The 17,549-nt window shown below is 34.7% G+C and overlaps 1 non-coding gene across 1 annotated transcript; it reads right to left on the bottom strand.

Annotated features, from left to right (window-relative positions):
- Nucleotides 1-17,033: 17,033 nt before the first annotated feature.
- Nucleotides 17,034-17,140, bottom strand: LOC132651689 (U6 spliceosomal RNA). The gene has a single exon (XR_009589272.1). It is a non-coding gene; the product is annotated as a U6 spliceosomal RNA (small nuclear RNA).
- Between the last annotated feature and the right edge of the window lie 409 nt (nt 17,141-17,549).

Consider the following 17,549-nt stretch of genomic DNA (forward strand, 5'->3'; position numbering starts at 1 on the left):
GGACTGGACATAATATTTTACAAAAAAAGCAAGTATACTGGGTAAAAATCTAAATGTTAGGAAATTATGAGGTCTTGGAGGGTTTAGAGAGAGTAACTATTGCTCTGCATTGTGTTCTAGGTTAACTAAATAAACTAAATAAATACAGCTGTTTAGGATTAACAGCAAGAGTTACTAAAGATAATTAATACTAAATATTAATCGTATATATAACACTTTTTGACAAGCTGAAGGATGGGTCAGTTGGCGTCCAAACAAGGGACCTTGAAAATGAGGCCAATGTTAGAAAAGCTGGTTTTTGAAGATTCAGATGCTTAAGAAAAAAGTGATGACCTCCCATTGCAAGGAGGAAGACAAAATAGTCAGGCAGCAAAACTACTGGGCAGAGAAATAGCAGGGAGATGTTAATGAGGACTTTAGAGTCAATGCTAATAATAGTGAGAAATTTTGAGAAATTCTCTCATCCCCTTGAGTTTGTAAATGAAGTTTGCCCCTGGTTCTCAGTTGAAGGTACCATCAATCCCAAAACTTGGGAAAAGGAATCTCGCAAGCAAAAGAGTTACTTGAAGAAATTAGAGCAGCCAAACAGGCAGACAAATAATACTTCTAAGGTTATTTCAAATGTTTATAAAGGAGCTCAAACAGATATCTGTAATTTGAGAGCAGAAAATAATTCACAGGTTAGATAGTGAGGATGAAATGGAGTCAGAGGAAAAAACTGCCAAGCCTCATAATTCTGACTGTCCTCCTATGTCCTCTGCCCCCTTGGCTTTTCCAGCCATATGTGCAGGAGATATGGGACCACTGCAGGAGGATATTAATATTCTCTAAGCAAAAGTTCAATTAGAAAGGGAACAAGTTTAGTTATTAAGGGAGTTAGAGAAATTAAAATTAAATAATAATAATAATAATAATAATAATAATAATAATAATAAATAACAATAAAATTGGATTGATTGCACTGGTAAATTTTAAAGTCTGGTTTTACTTTTAAAATTATAAATGTGCTTTATGATTTCACTCTTAAAGAGGATGCTTTGTTTTAGTATTACAGGAACAATTTAAAAAAATATTTAAATCTTTAAAAAGCAGGTACCAGGTTGTTTTTATCTTTGTTTCTGTTTTTGTTTGTTTGTTTGTTTTGTATTTTTTGTTTTTGTTTTTGTTGTTGTTTGTTTTTGTCTGCCAGCTTCTGTATTAGTTTCTGGTTTTGGTTTGCTCACAAGGTTTGGGAAACTTGGAGAGTTTCCAATCTGATCGAGGGAATCTGGAGGAAACTCCAATCCCTGGGCAAGAGGCCCATAAATGTCCTTTAGGGATCAGGAGAGAGTGTTGCTGGGACACTATTCGGTGTGATAAGAGGGCTACTGGAGCCTGCTCTCCATTTGGAAGCTGTGGAAAGGGCCATAGGAGCTCTACTCCTTCTGGAATCTATGTGTGTAGAGAGACCTATGAGGGGATCTTCTCCTTCTGGAATCTGTGGGATTTGTGTCCAGTAGGGGCTGGTCAAGTCCTGGTATTTGGGTATTCTAGTTACTCCAAGGTGAAAATGTCGGATTTCTATGTTCCTTATGTATCTCTCTGTATGTGTATGTTTATCTGTAGACTTGGATATTTTTAGACATGGGACAATTTGAATCAACACCTCTGAGTTTGATCCTGGACCATAGGAGTTAAATTATAAACATTTTATAAATTTATCAGGTATTTTAAAATAGTAACACTTGGGCAGTCTAACATAAAACTTAGAACAGTTTATCAAGAGTTTGGGGGAAAAAACCTTGGTATTTATTTTATTAAGTTTATAAATTAAAACCAATGCATGCTGTTTAAGTCAATTAAACAAAAACTGCAGTTATTTCAATATATTCATGGGAGTGAGACACAGAGAGACAGACAAAGAACTAGAGCAATATTCAGAAATAGAGAGACAGAGACCAACAGAACCAAAGATATAACGTGACAGATATCAAGAGACACAGACTCCATTCTGTCTGGTCACTTTCATTGCCATATCAACCTCAAAGCACACACTCCTCTAAATGCAACTCTAATCGGAATTATATTACCTAACAAGGCCATGCCTCCTAACACTTCCCAGACATTTCCTCAATGGGGATTATACATATAAATAGATGAGCTTCAAGGGGACATTGCAATTCAAATCACCTGAGAGTGGAAGAAGATAGAGGGCCTTCTAGGCTAAAAGAGCATTGTTTGTCATTCAATACAATAGTTAAAGTTCCAGTAACTTCCAAATTCTAAAGAACAGGACTAACAATATTCTTTGGGATAAAATGTGTAATATTTCCATAAGAGAGTATTATTCAGGTAAAAAAAAATAATGACATCATGTTATTTTCAGGCAAATGGATGGAACCAGGAAAAATCATTCTGTGTGAAGTAACTAAAATGCAGAAAGACAAATATGGTATGTATTCACTGATTAGGAGATCTCCTAATAGTGGAGGATAAAGTTCCAATAGGCCATCTATTATGAACAAACCAGTCTTAAACTGGGGTATTTGGGTGGCAGTTAATTGAGTTGTGGGGCCAGGGAATCCTATGGAAATCCTCAAGCAAACCTTGCTGTTGTTTTTAAAATATGTTCCTCTCTGCCCTCAACTGTTAGGTCAGTGTGATGTCCCTTTATCCACAGAGATGCTTACTTCTGCATAAATTGGGATTGCATACAAAGACACACTTCAATATTATAAGCAGAGAGACTTTAAAACAGGCAGCTCAAAATGAGATTTCTTTGAAGTTCTCCCTCCACTCAAAGCTCTGGGAATCCTGTAGGAGATGAGGCATAAAGAGTGCCATAAGTAAAGGTAATTGAGGACACAAGGAGAACAATATACTGTCAATCAGGCCACAGAAGATGATGATGAAGCCAGCCTTGATAAGCCCTGATGAGCTAGGGTCAGATAGAAGGGAGAGGAGAACCACCCTTATCTGGGTAATTAGAGAAAGGCATAGCGGTTAGAGAAAGGATGATGGGTTGGACTGGAAGGAGAAAACTGAGGGGGGCAGCATTGTGGTATGACATCAGAAAGGAATTTTGACTTTACAGTGGCATTATGACCATAAAAGCCTATTATATCATTACAATGCTTTTATGACATCCCAATGGTATCATGATATCACAATGGTATTATGACATCATAATGCTATGGTGACATCCCAATTGTATTATAATTGTATTATAACATCACTATGGTGTGATGACATAACAATGTTTTTTTATGATATCCCAATGGTGTTATAACATCCAAATGCTTTTATAACATCACAATGGTATTATGACATCACAATGCTATTAAATCTTCACAATGATTAGATATTGCAATAGTGTTATGACATCAGAATGGTATAATGGCTTCACAATGTTGTTAGTAATGATTAATATTTACTATTGGTTTAACTTTTATTAATGCTTGCTGTGAATCCTAAGCAGCTCTATAACCAATTCACCACACAGAGACTGATAACTTAGAACCCAATACTGATCAATAGTTACTCCCTCCTAAATCCTTAAGTCTTCATAGTCTCCTGACATTTAGATTTTACCCATTATATTGCTTTTTATGAAGTCTTAGGTTTGATTTATTGTCTCCCTGCTGTTCCAATAACTCTTCTCCCTCCCTGCTCTCCAAGATCTGCTTCCTCACCCTCTCTCTTCCCAATCATTTTCTGCCCTCTGGCTGCTCTGTTTGCTCAACATTGTGGCTAGTTGCTTTATTCTGACCTGTTCACACAAAGTTGAGACAAGAAGCTTATAAGTATCAAAATGCAATATCCTGATTGAAACCAGAGAGTGGGGTGTAGAAATCAGCATCTGAATGAACAAGTATAAGGTGTATACATTTCAAAATAACATTATACCAACAATGGTATGACAATAACACAATGCTATTATGACAACACACTATATTAGACATCAAAATGATATTATGACATCACAATGGTATTATTAATTTACAATGCTAATATGATTTCAAAACAGTATGAGATCACAATGCTATAAAGACTATAAAATATCTCAATTCTATTATGACATCAGAAGTTTATCATGACATCTCAATTGTATCATGTCATTAAAATGGCATCATGACATATTAGTGCTATTATGACACACAATGGTATTTTGACATAACAAGATTATTATGACATCACAATGCTATCATGACATGATTGTTATATGATATCTCAATGGCATTTTGACATTACAATGGCATTATGATTTCAAAATACTATTATGATCTCACATTGGTATTTTGACATCACAATGATAGTATGCCATCACAATGCAATTATAACATCACAAGGCTATTGTGACATCATATTGTATGATATCACAATGAAATTATAACATAACAATGCAATTATGTCATCACAATATTATTATGACAGCACAATGGTATGGCATCCAATAGTATTAAGACATCACAATGGTATTATAAAAATGGTGTAATGGCATCCCAATTATATAGCTTCACAAAACTATGATGAAATCACAATGGCATTATGACTTCAAAAAGGTATAACGTCAAAATGATATTAGAAAATCATAAAGCTATGATCACATCCCAATGTTATGATATCACAATGGTATTATACCAATTGTGTAATGACATCACAATTATATGGCTTCAAAAGTTATGATGATATCACAATGGCATTATGAACTCAAATTTGTATTATGACATCACAATGGTATTTTGACATCACAGTGGTATTATGAATTCCCAATGGTATTGTGACATCACAATGATATAATGACTTTACAATTATATTATGACACCCCGATGGTATGGCATAACAATGGTATTATGACAATTATGACAACACAATTGTATTATAACATAACAATGGTGAAAGGATATCCCAATGAGATGGCTTCACAAGGGAAACATGACAATGCAATAGAATTATGACAAAACAATGCTATGATAACATCATAATGCTATTATGATATTACAATGCTATGATAACATCACAATGGTAATAGTAAATCACAATGCTATTATGACATCTCAATGCTATATTGACATTACAATGGTATGACATCTCATGGCAATTTTGACAACACAATGATATGACATCACAATGCTTTTATGACATCTCGAAGTTTTAATGCTATCACAGTGAAAGGATATCACAATGGTGTTATGATTGTACAATTGGATTATGACATCACAATGCTATGATGATATCCCAATAGTATGACACCTCAATTCTATTATGACATTATAGTGATATGACATCACAATGGTATTATGACATCACAATGGTATTTCTACATTACTGTGGTATGTAATCACAATAGAATTTTGACATCACAATGGCATTATGACCTCAAAAATGCCATTATGACATCACAATGGTGTTATAAATTCACAATGCTATTATTACATCTCAATTGTATGGCATCATAATGGTATTACGACATCACAAATTTGTGAAGCTATTATGACTGCAGAAAAATATGACATTACAGTGGTATTATGAAATCACAATGCTAATATGACATCACAATGATATTATGTCATTCCAATGATATGACATCTAATGGTATTATGATTTCACAATGTTTTTATGATATCAAAATGCTATTATGACATTTCATTGCTATTTTGAAATTATAATTGTATGATATATCAATGTATATATAAATAAATACAATTGTATGATACAATGTATGATATATATCAATATATATCATGACAACACAATAATATGACATCACAAAGCTTTTATGACAACTTAATTATGCTATATCATAATTGTTTTATGACATCACAATGATATTATGAAATTACAAAGGTGTTACTACATAAGGAATTTATTATGACTTCAAAATGGTATTAAGACATCAAAATAGTATTATGATATCAAAATACTTTTATAACATGATTGTGATATGATATCACAATGGAATTTTGATATCAAAATTCAATTATGAGTTCCCAATGGTATGACTTCACAATGATATTAAAACATCACAATGCTATTATGGTTTCACGGTTCTTTTATGATAGCTCAATGCTATTACAACATAAAAATTATACAAATTCACAATGTTATTATGATATCACAAAGGCATTTTGACATCAAAATGCTATTATGATGTTACAATATTATGACATCCCAATGATATTATATAAAATGAATGATATTATATGATCTCAAAATGGTATCATAAAATCATTGTGCTATTATGACTTAAAACATGTACTATGCCATCACAATTGAATGACATCAAATGCTACTATGACATCAGAGAGATATGACATTGCAATGGTGTTATGACCAAAAAAATGCATTATGACATCACAATGCCATAATGACATCACAAAGCTATTATATTAATAGTAATGATATTAATATTAATATTATGATATTAATATTAAGCTAGTAGGATATTATGATATCCTACTGTTTTTATGGCATCACAATGCTATTATGACATTGCAATGCCTTTATGACCTCAAAATGTTATTATGACATCAGAATGCTATGACATCTAAATTATACTGTGACATCTCAATGATATGACATCATAATGGTTTTGTGATGTCACAATGGAATTATGCTATCACAATGTCTTTATGATATTAAAATGTTATTATTCGGTCAAAATGCTATTATAACATCACAATGGTATTATGACCTCAAAATGCTATTTTAACATCATGATGCTTTTATGACCTCACCATGTTATTATTACATCACAAAACTGTTATATCACAATGCTATTATGAACTCAAAATGGTATTATGACATACAATGGTAAAATGACATCACAATTCTATTATGAAATCAGAATATTTTGACATCACAGTGATATTATGTATAACAATGGTGTTAAGACTTCACAATGCTATTATGACATTTCAATGCTATTATTATATCATAACTTCACAATTGTATTGTGACATCAACATGCTATTACCACATGATTGTGGTATAACATCCCAATGGAATTTTGACATCAAAATGCTGTTATGGCTTCACAACTGTATGACTTCATAGTGATGTTAGGACATCACAGTGTTATCATGACATCACTATGGCATCATGAAATCACAATGGCATCATGACATAAAAATTCATCATGACCTTTCAATGCTATTATGACATCACAATGCTATTAAGACATGATTGTGGAATGACATTACAGTGGAATTTTGACATCAAAATGCTTTTATGACTTCACAATGATATTAGGACATCACAATGCTATGATGATTTCACAGTGTTATTATGACATCACAATGGTATTTCATCTAAATGCTGTTATATGGCATAACAATGATATGACATCACAATGGCATTATGATGTCACATGGTGTTATTAGTTCACAATGCTATGATGACATCACAATGCTATTATGATATCACAAAGTTATTGTGACATCACTATGCTTTTATGATATCACAATGCTTTTATGACCTCACAATGATTTTATGCCATCAAAATTGTATTATGACATCACAAAGATATTATGATATCACAGAGCTATTAGGATAACACAGTGGTATGACTTCTACATGCTTTCATTTCTTACCTATCATTGTCACAGAGGTAAAAATAGTAATGGTGTGGGATGTGATAAATTCTCACGGGGTTTCACAACAAAAACTCACAGGATCAGAGTTACTTGAAACTGAGGAAAGTTTCTTCACTCATCTCCATGGTAACCTCAAGATGTTTTCAGGTGCTGGTTGACTGAGAAGGAGAATGATGTCACGAAAAAAAAGTAAGAGTTTCAGGAGCCAGTTATTAAAAGGGACAACTGGACAGCCTACTTGAGAGAAAGGGTGAGAAGCCCTACATGCCTCAATCTAGGCAGCTGAAAGCACACAAACCAGAGATGACATTTCCTGTGTCCAAGACTCTTAGTCCAGCAAATGTGTCATATATCTATTCCTAGAGGTCATTAATAAAGTCATGTGTCCTTGACATGTGACTTTTACATCATAACAGATACCATTATATTTGTCAAATGCACAGATATGTCCTCAGTCCATGATTTACTTACTATGAAAATGGTCCCTGACCAAGGCAAAACTTTGAACAAAAAGCATTTAATTGGGAACTTGCAATTTCCTTTTACAAAGGCCATCAAGGATGCCACGTCATCAAGCAGTCATCTTGTTATAGTACTTCAGCTAAACTGAGAGCTTTTCATAGTGAACCACATGTGGCAGGCAAAGAGAAGGAGACAGAGAGAGAAAGAGCTAGAGAGCCAGATACAGAAATAGAGAGACTGAGACCAACAAAAACTAAGATATAAATTAGTTAATTTATATCTTAAATTAACTCTGTGACCGAGTCACAGAGAATCAATTACATCTGGTCACTATCATTGGCATATCAACTTCAAAGCACACCCTCCTGTAGTATATCTCCAATAGAAATTATCTTATCTAACACAGCCATAATATCTAACCTCTTCCAGACATTTCCTTACTGGGGAAAATACATGTAACTAAAGAGCTTCAAGGGAACATTGCAATTCAAATCATCAGGAAGTGGAAGAAGATAGAGGGACTTCTAATCTAAAAGAACATAGTTATCCTGATAGTTTTTCATTCAATACAATGATTAAAGTCCCAGCAACTTCTAAGGTCTAAAGAACAGGACTGACAATCTCCTTTTGGAAAATTTTGGAATATTTCTATAATGGAGTATTATTCAGCTAAGAAAATTATATTTTCAGTCAAATGGATGGAAACAGGAAAAATTATCCTGCATGAAGTACTTAAAATGCAGAAAGACAAATATATTATGTATTTACATATTAGGAGATCTCCTAATAGTGGGGGACAAACCTCCAATAGGTCATCTATTGTGATCCAACCACTGTGCCAATAGGAGTTTTGGGTAGCAGTTAATTGAATTGTTGTGCCAGGCATCCTAATTTAATTTTACAGCAACCCAGACTGTTGTTATTTAAATATGTTGCTCTCTGTCCTCAACTGATAGATCAGTGCCATATTCTTGAATCCACAGAGATGGGATTGCATACAGAGATCCAAAGCCTGATATTATGCACAGAGAGACCTTAAAACACCCAGCTCTAAATGAGATTTCCCTATGAAATTCTTCCTCCCTCAGAGATCTGGGAAGCCTGCAGGAGAGGAGGCATGAAGAGTGTCCTAAGTAGAGGTAATTGAGGACACAAGGAGAACAATGCCTTAAGAGTTAGGTTACAGAAGAAGCTGATCAAGCCAGCCTTGATGAGACCTGATGAGCTAAGTTTAGATAGACGGGTGAGGAGGAACTCCCCTATCAGGGAATGAAAGGGCATATGGTTAGAAGAAGGGTGATACTGGAAGGAGAAGAGGGTGGGGCAGCAGAGGGGATATAAAGTGAACAAATCATAATAAATAAATACACAATAAAAACTGTGATCAAGAAGGGGATGAAGTATAGACCTCTTCAGGACTTATGGCTTCCTCTTGGAGGTGGTTGCAGGGTACAGCATGGATGAACTCAGTTTTCTTTAAGACATTTGGACTGAGACTCTGATCATATTCCAATGAGTATATGAACAACACATTCTAGAATTGGTCTATTTTAAACATTTTTTTACGCTAACACATGGGTAGTAATTTGAACATGGGAGTAATTGAAAAGGTGTGTATTGTATATTTTATGAAATTTCCACATAATTAGTAAAAATATATGGTGACAACTTATACACTGACTGTGAAAATGGAGAAAAGATTACTCTTAACAAGCAGCCATGGCACTAAAACTACCTTTAGAGGGATTGTCTGGACCACCACTGAAGGAAACATAGTTGCTCTTGTGTCCTACACATACAGCATGGAAACATTTCTCTGTCCTGAAGCCCAGGTATAACTGTAAACCCCAGGAACAGGAGGGTTACTCACTGACCACTTTGTAGGAAACAGCATGCTTGTGGGAAAGGGTGAACAGACCTACATGCCTCAATAGAGGGAGCTGATAGCACACAACCAAGCAATGACTCTTCTTGTCCAAGACTCTTAGTTCAGGAATTTCTTTCAAGAAGTCATTAATAAAATCGCCTGGTATGAGAACAAAATGGAATTTTGACATCAAAATGGTATTATGATATCACAATGCTATGGTGACATCACATTGCTGTTATGACATCACAATAGGGTTATGACTTCAATATACTTTTGTTTCAACACAATGCTATTATGACATCACAATGCTATTAAACATCACAATGCTACTATGAAATCACAAAGGTATTATGACATCACAATGGAATTATGACATTACAATTCTGTTGTTACTTCACAAACAGTAATAGGACATCTCAATGCTATGATAACATCACAATGGAATTATGATATCAAAAAGTATTATTATATCACTATGCTATTATTATATCACAGTGCAATGATGACATCATGTTATAATATCATAATGTAATTATGACGTCACAATCTTTATTTTTAATTCTTTATTAATTATACTTTATTCACTTTGCATCTCCCTGTGTTTCTCTCCCTCCTCCCATCCCAAGCCTTCCCTTCCTCCACCCTCAGCATGGATGCTCCTCTCCAAGTCCAATGATGGAGAGATCTTCTTCTCTTTCCTTCTGATCCTAGTCAATTTGGTCTCATCAGGAGTGGCTGCATTGTATTCTTCTGTAGCTTGGTAATGATGCTTCCCCCTCATGGGGAGGTAATTAAAGAGCAGGCCAGTCAGTTCATGTAAAACACAATTCCTGTTCCTATTAATGGAACCCACTTGGATATTGAAATGACATGGGCTACATCTGTGCAGGGGTCTTAGGTTATCACCATGAATGGTCCTTGGTTGGAATATCAGCCTCAGGAAAGACCCCTGGGCTCAGATTTGTTTTATTCTATTGCTCTTAATGTGAAGTTCCTGTTCTCTCCAGATCTTACTATTTCCCACTTCTTTCATTACATTGCATGCACTTTGCCCAAAAGTTGCACATAAGTCTCAGCATCTGCATTGATAGTCTACAGGGCAGAGCCTTTCAGAGTTTTTCTGTGTCAGGTTCCTGACTTGTTCCCTGTTTCTTGTTCTTCTGATGTCCATCCTCTTTACTTTCTGGATAGGAATTGAAATTATTAGCAAGAGTCCTCCTTCTTGATTAGTTTCTTTAGGTATACAGATTTTAGTAGGTTTATCCTATATTATATGTCTATATGAGTGAGTATATATCGTGTGCATCTTTCTGCTTCTGGGATAGCTCACTCAGGATGATTTTTTCCAGATCCCACCATTTACCTGAAAATTTCATGATTTCCTTGTTTTTTATTGCTGAGTAATATTCCATTGTGTAGATATACCACAATTTGTGCATCCATTCCTCCACTGAGAGATATCTGGGCTGTTTCCAGCTTCTAACTATTATAAATAAGGCTGCTGCAAACATGGTTGAACAAAATTTTTTGTGTACTTGGTACTCTTTTGGGTATATGCCTAGGAGGGGCATAGATGTATCTTGAGGATACAATTCCTAGTTGTCTGAGAAAGCTCCAAATTGCTTTCCAGAGTGGTGGTACACATTTACATTACCAACAATGGAGGAGGGTTCCCCTTTCTCCACAACCTCTCCATCAGGTTTTGTCTCTTGAGTTTTTGTTCTTAGCAATTCTGGTGGGTGTAAGGTGCAATCTTAGGGTCGTTTTGATTTGCATTTCTTTGATGGCTAATGAGGTTGGGCATTTCTTTAAGTATTTCTCTGCCATTTGATATTCCTCTGCAGAGAATTCTTTATTTAGCTCTTTACTCCATTTTTTAATTGCATTACTTGATTTTTTGTTGTTTAACTTTTTTAGTTCTTTACATATAGAGGATATTAGCCCTCTGTCAGTTATAGGGTTGGTGAAGATCCTTTCCCAATCTGTAGGTTGTCATTTTGTTCTGATGAGAGTGTTCTTTGCTTTGCAGGAGCTTTTCATTTTCATGAGGTCCCATTCATTGATTGTTGCTCTTAGACAATTTGCCATTGGTTTTCTATTTAGGAAGTTGTCTCCTGTGCCAATAATTTCAAGGCTCTTCTACAATTTTTCTTTTAACAGATTTAATGGGTCTGGTTTTATGTTGAGGTGTTTGATCCACTTGGACTTTAGTTTTCTTTGGGGTGATAAGTATGGACCTATTTGCATTTTTATACATGTATACATCAACAAAATGGCTAAAGATCTGATGATAGTATTGGAAAAATTAAAGAAAACATAAATGGAGTAAATCATGGGGAGGGAGAACCTAGGAAAGAAAACAGGAAATACAGAGGTAAGCATAACCAACAGACTACAAGAGATGGAAGAAAGAATTTCTGGTGTGGAAGATACAATGGAAGAAATTGATGTATCCATCAAAGAAAATAATACATCTAAAAAATTCCTAACACAAACCATCTAAGAAATCCAAGACAACATAAAAAGACAAAACCTAAGAATAATAGGAATAGAGGAAAAATTAGATTCCCTCCTCCAAGGCCCCGAAAATATTTTCAACAAAAGCATTGAAGAAAATTTCCTCAACTTAAAGGGGAGGCCTATAAGAATACAAGAGGCCTACAGAACACCTAACAAATTAGGACATCCCAAAGGAATTATGATTTCACAATATTAATATGGCATCACAATGTTATGACGTCGCAATAATATGTGTTATGAAATCACAATGGAATTTTGAAATAAAGAAAGCTATTATGACTTCACAAGAGTAAGACTTCACAATGATATTAGGACATCCAATGCTATAATGACATCACACTGCTATTATGACTTCACAATGACATCATGACATGAAAATTCTCCATGCATGATACTTGGTTGGAGTATGAGTCTCAGGAAAGACCCCTGTCCTCAGATATTTTTGGTTCTATTGCTCTTAATGTGAAGCTCCTGTTCTCTCTAGATCTTACTATTTCCCACTTCTTTCATTACATTCCATGCACTTTGCCCAACAGTTGGCCATGAGTCTCAGCATCTGCTTTGATAATCTGCAGGGCTGAGCCTTTCAGAGGCCCTCTGTAGCAAGCTCCAAACTTTCCCCTGTTTTTCTCCTTTTTCCATCCTCTTTGCCTTCAGGATGGGGATTGAGCATTTTAGCCAGAGTCCTCCCTCTGGCTTTTTTTTTTTTCTTTAAATATACTGGATATTAGCCCTCTATCACATAGAGGCTTCCTGAAGATTCTTTCCCAATCTGTATGCATTAGTTTTGTTTTGATGACAGTATCCTTTACTTTACAGAAAACTTTCATTTTAACGAGTTCCTATTCATTGATTTTTGTGCTTAGAGACTATGCCCTTGGTGGTCTGTTCAGGAAGTTGTCTCCTGTGCCAATAAATTCAAGACTCTTCCACAATCTTTTTTCTAACTTATTTAATGTGTTTGGTTTTATGTTGAGTTCTTTGATCCACCCACACTCTAATTTTGTGCAGGGTGATAAGTATGGATCTATTTATATTTTTCTGCATGTAGACATCAACTTGGAAAAGCATTATTTGTTGAAGATGCTATTTTTTTTCTATTGTATGTTTTTGGCATCTTTGTCAAAACTCAGTTGTCCATAAATATGTGAGTTTATTTCTGGTCTTCTATTTGGTTCCATTGATCCACCAGTCTGTTTCTATGCCAGTACATTGCAGTTTTTATTACTTTTGCTCTATTGTACAGCTTGAGATCAGAGATGGAGATACCTCCAGAAGATCTTTTACTGTGAAGGATTATTTTAGCAATTCCTGGTTTCTTGTTTTTCCATATGAAGTTGAGAATTTTTCTATCTAAATCTGTAAAGAATTGTGTTGGTAATTTGATGGGAATTGCATTGAATCTGTAGATTGCTTTTGATAAGATGGCCTTTTTTACTATGTTAATCCTGCCAAGCCATGAGCATGGGAGATCTTTCCATCTTCTGGTATGTTCTTCTAATTCTTTTTTCAGAATCTTGAATTTTTAACATAGAAATTTTTTACTTGCTTGGTTAGGGTTATGCCAATGTACTTTATGTCTTTTGTTGCTTTTTAGAAGGATTTTGTTTCCCTTATTTCTTTCTCAGCCATTTTATCTTTTGTATATAGAAGGTCTATGAGTTTTTGAGTTAATTTTGTATCAAGCCACATTGCTGCAGGTCATTATCACTTGTAGGAGTTTCCTGGTATAATTTTTGGGGTCACCCAGGTATCATATCATCTACAAACAATGATACCTTGAAATCTTCCTTCTGATTTGTATCCCCCTGATCTTCTTCAATTGTCGTATAGCTCTAGGAAGAACTTCCAGAACTATGTTGATGAGATATGAAGAGAGTGGGCAGCCTTGCCTTTTCCCTGATTTCAGTGGGATTGATTCAAGCTTCTCTGTGATGTTGGCTATAGGTTTGCTGTATATTGCCTTTACTATGTTTAAATATTTGTGTTGTATCTCTGATCTCTCCAATACTTTAAAATATGAATGGGTGTTAGATTTTTGTCAAATGCTTTTTCAGCATCTAAGTTGATCATCGTGTGTGTGTGTGTGTGTGTTTTTCTTTCACTAGGGAAGGTCTCATTGATGGATTTCCATATATTGAACTACTCCTGCCTACCTGGGATGAAGCATATGTGGACATAGTGGATGATATCTTTGATGTGTAATTGTATTTGGTTTGCAGTTATTTTGTTGAGGTTTTTTGCATCAATGTTCATAAAGGAGATTGGCCTGAAATTCTCTTTTTTGGTTGGGTCTTCGTGAGGTTTAGTTACCAAGGTGATTGTGGCTTCATAGTATGATTTTGGTAGTGTTCCCTCTCTTTCTATTTGGCGTAATAGTTTGAAGAGAACTGCAGTTAGTTCTTCTATGAAAGTCCAGCAGAATTCTGCCCTGAAACTATCTGGTCCTGAGCTTTTTTTTTTTTTTTTTGGATGGAAGACTTTTGATGACTGTTTCTATTTCCTTAGGGGATATAGGACTCTTTAAGTGATTTACCTGTTCTTGATTCAGCTTTGGTAAGTGGAATCGATCAAGAAAATTTTCCATTTCATTTATATTTTCAAATTTTGTAGCATATAGACTTTTGAAATAAGTCCTACTGATTGTTTGGATTTCCTTAGTGTCTGAAGGCATGTCCCCATTTTCATTTCTGATTTTGCTGATTTTGACATTTTCTCCCCGCCTTTTAGTTAATTTGGATAAAGGTTTGTCTATCTTGTTGATTTTCTCAAAGAACTAGCTCTTGGTTTCATTGATTCTTTTAATAGCTTTATTTGTTTCTAATTGATTAATTACAGCCCTGAGTTTGATTATTTTCAGCCATCTATTCCTTTTCGGTGTGTCTGCTTCTTTCTTTTTTTTTCCAATGGATTTTAGGTGATTAATTAATATGCTTGAATGAGCTGCTTTAAAATTTCTTCTTAAAGGCACTTAGTGCTATGAACTTTCCTCTTAACACTGCTTTCATTGTGTCCCAACAGTTTCGATATGTTGTGCTTTTAATTTCATTGAATTCTAAAAGACCATTTTTTTTATTTCTTCCCTGACCCACCTATCATTTAGTAGCAAGTTGTTCAGTTTCCATTGGTGTGTAGACTTTTTGCTATTTTCTGTTGATTTTTAGGTGAAGCTTGATTCTATGGTGAACAGATAAAATAGAAGGGAGTATTTCAAACTTCTTGTATCTTTTGAAGCTCACTTTGTGACCAATCATATGGTCTATTTTGGAGAAGGTTCCCTGAGATGCTGAGAAGAAAATACATTTCTTTTGTGTTTGGGGGTAAGGTTCTGTAAATGTCTGTTAGATCCATGTGATTCATGACCTCTGTTAGAGACATTGTTTCTCTGTTTAATTTCTGTCTTGTTGACCTGTCCTTCGTTGAGAGTGGGGTGTTGAAGTCTCCCACTATTAATGTGTGGGGGACTATGTGTGGTTTATGTTTTATTAAAGTTTCTTTCATAAATGTTGGTGCCTTTGCATTTGGGGCATAGATGTTCAGGATTGTGATAACTTCCTGTTGGATTTTTCCTTTGATGATTATGAAGTGTTCTTCTCTATCTCTTTTGATTGATTTTGGTTGAAAATCTACTTTATTAGATATTAAAATGGCTACTCCTGCTTGCTTCTGGGGTCCATTTGCTTGGAAAACCATCTTCCAGCCCTTTACCCTCAAGTAATATCTACTTTTATGACTTACGTGTGTTTCTTGTATGCAACAGATTGCTGGGTCTTGTTTAAGCATCCATTTTGTTAGTTTGTGTCTTCTTATTGGAAAATTGAGTCCATTCTTGCTGAGAGAGATGAATGACCAGTGGCTGTTAGATCCTTTGATTTTGATGTTGACTGTGGTAGTAAGTTTGTGTGCTTGGTTGCTTTTTGTTTTACTATAGTGAGGTTATTTTTTTCCTGTGTTTTCTTGAAAGTAGCTAGTTTATTGGGTTCTATTTTTCCTTCTAGTGTGTTCTGTAAGTAACACTGGATTTGTGTGTAGCTATTGTTGAAATTTGTTTTTGTCATTGAATATCTTGTTTTCTCCATCTATGAGTACTGATGGTTTTGCTGTCTTCTGATATTCATCCAGGCCCTTCTGGCTTTCACAGTCTCTATTGAGGAGTCAGTTGTGATTTTGATGGGTTTGCCATTATATGTTACTTGGCCTCTTTCCTTTGCAGCTTTTAGTATTTTTTTATTTTATTTTTTTGGTTGTTGTTGTTGTTCTGTATACTTACTCTTTTGTTTGGAAAATTTTCTTCAATAATGTTGTCTAAACTATTTGCTGGGCCTTGAAGGAAGGAATGTTATTTTTCCTCTATTCCTATTATTCTTAGGTTTTTGTCTTTTTATGTTGTCTTGAATTTCTTGGATGGTCTGTGTCAGGAATATTTTAGATTTAACATTTTCTTTGATAGATACATCGATTGCTTCCAATGTTTCTTCCACACCTGAGATTATTTCTTCCATTTCTTGCAGTTTATTGATTGTCTTAGCTCTAGAGTTCCTGTTTTCTTTCCTAAGTACTTTCTTTCCACAATTTCCTCTATTTATATTTTCTTTAATTTCTCCCCAAAACATATGGAACACTACATGAATTTGCATGCCAGCCTTGCACAGGGGCCATGCTAATCTTCTCTGTATTGTTGCAATTTTAATTTTTGTACTGCCAAAGTGAGCACAGCATATGTTTTTCAAGTGGTTATTGGTACAGTCATGAGTCCTTGACATGTGATTCACATTATCAAAGATGCCATTATTATTTGTTAAATGCACAGATATGGTCTTCAGTCAGTGAATTATTTTTCCGTTAAAATCCTCCCTGACCCAGGCAAATTTTTGAAAAAAAAGTATTTAATTGGAACATTGCTTATCTTGATAGTTTGTCACTTAATACAATGATTAGAGTACCAACAACTTAAAGTACTAAATCACAGGACTGACAATATCCTTTGGTGAAAATATAAAATATTTCTATAACAGAATATTATTTAGCTAAGAAAATTACACCATAAATTTTCAGAAAAATGGATGGAACAAGGAAATATCATTCTTGGTGAAGTAACAAAATTGCCGACACACAACAGTGGG

The sequence above is a fragment of the Meriones unguiculatus genome, assembly GCF_030254825.1.
Source record: "Meriones unguiculatus strain TT.TT164.6M chromosome Y unlocalized genomic scaffold, Bangor_MerUng_6.1 ChrY_unordered_Scaffold_23, whole genome shotgun sequence".
In the NCBI taxonomy this organism is placed as follows: Eukaryota; Metazoa; Chordata; class Mammalia; order Rodentia; family Muridae; genus Meriones; species Meriones unguiculatus.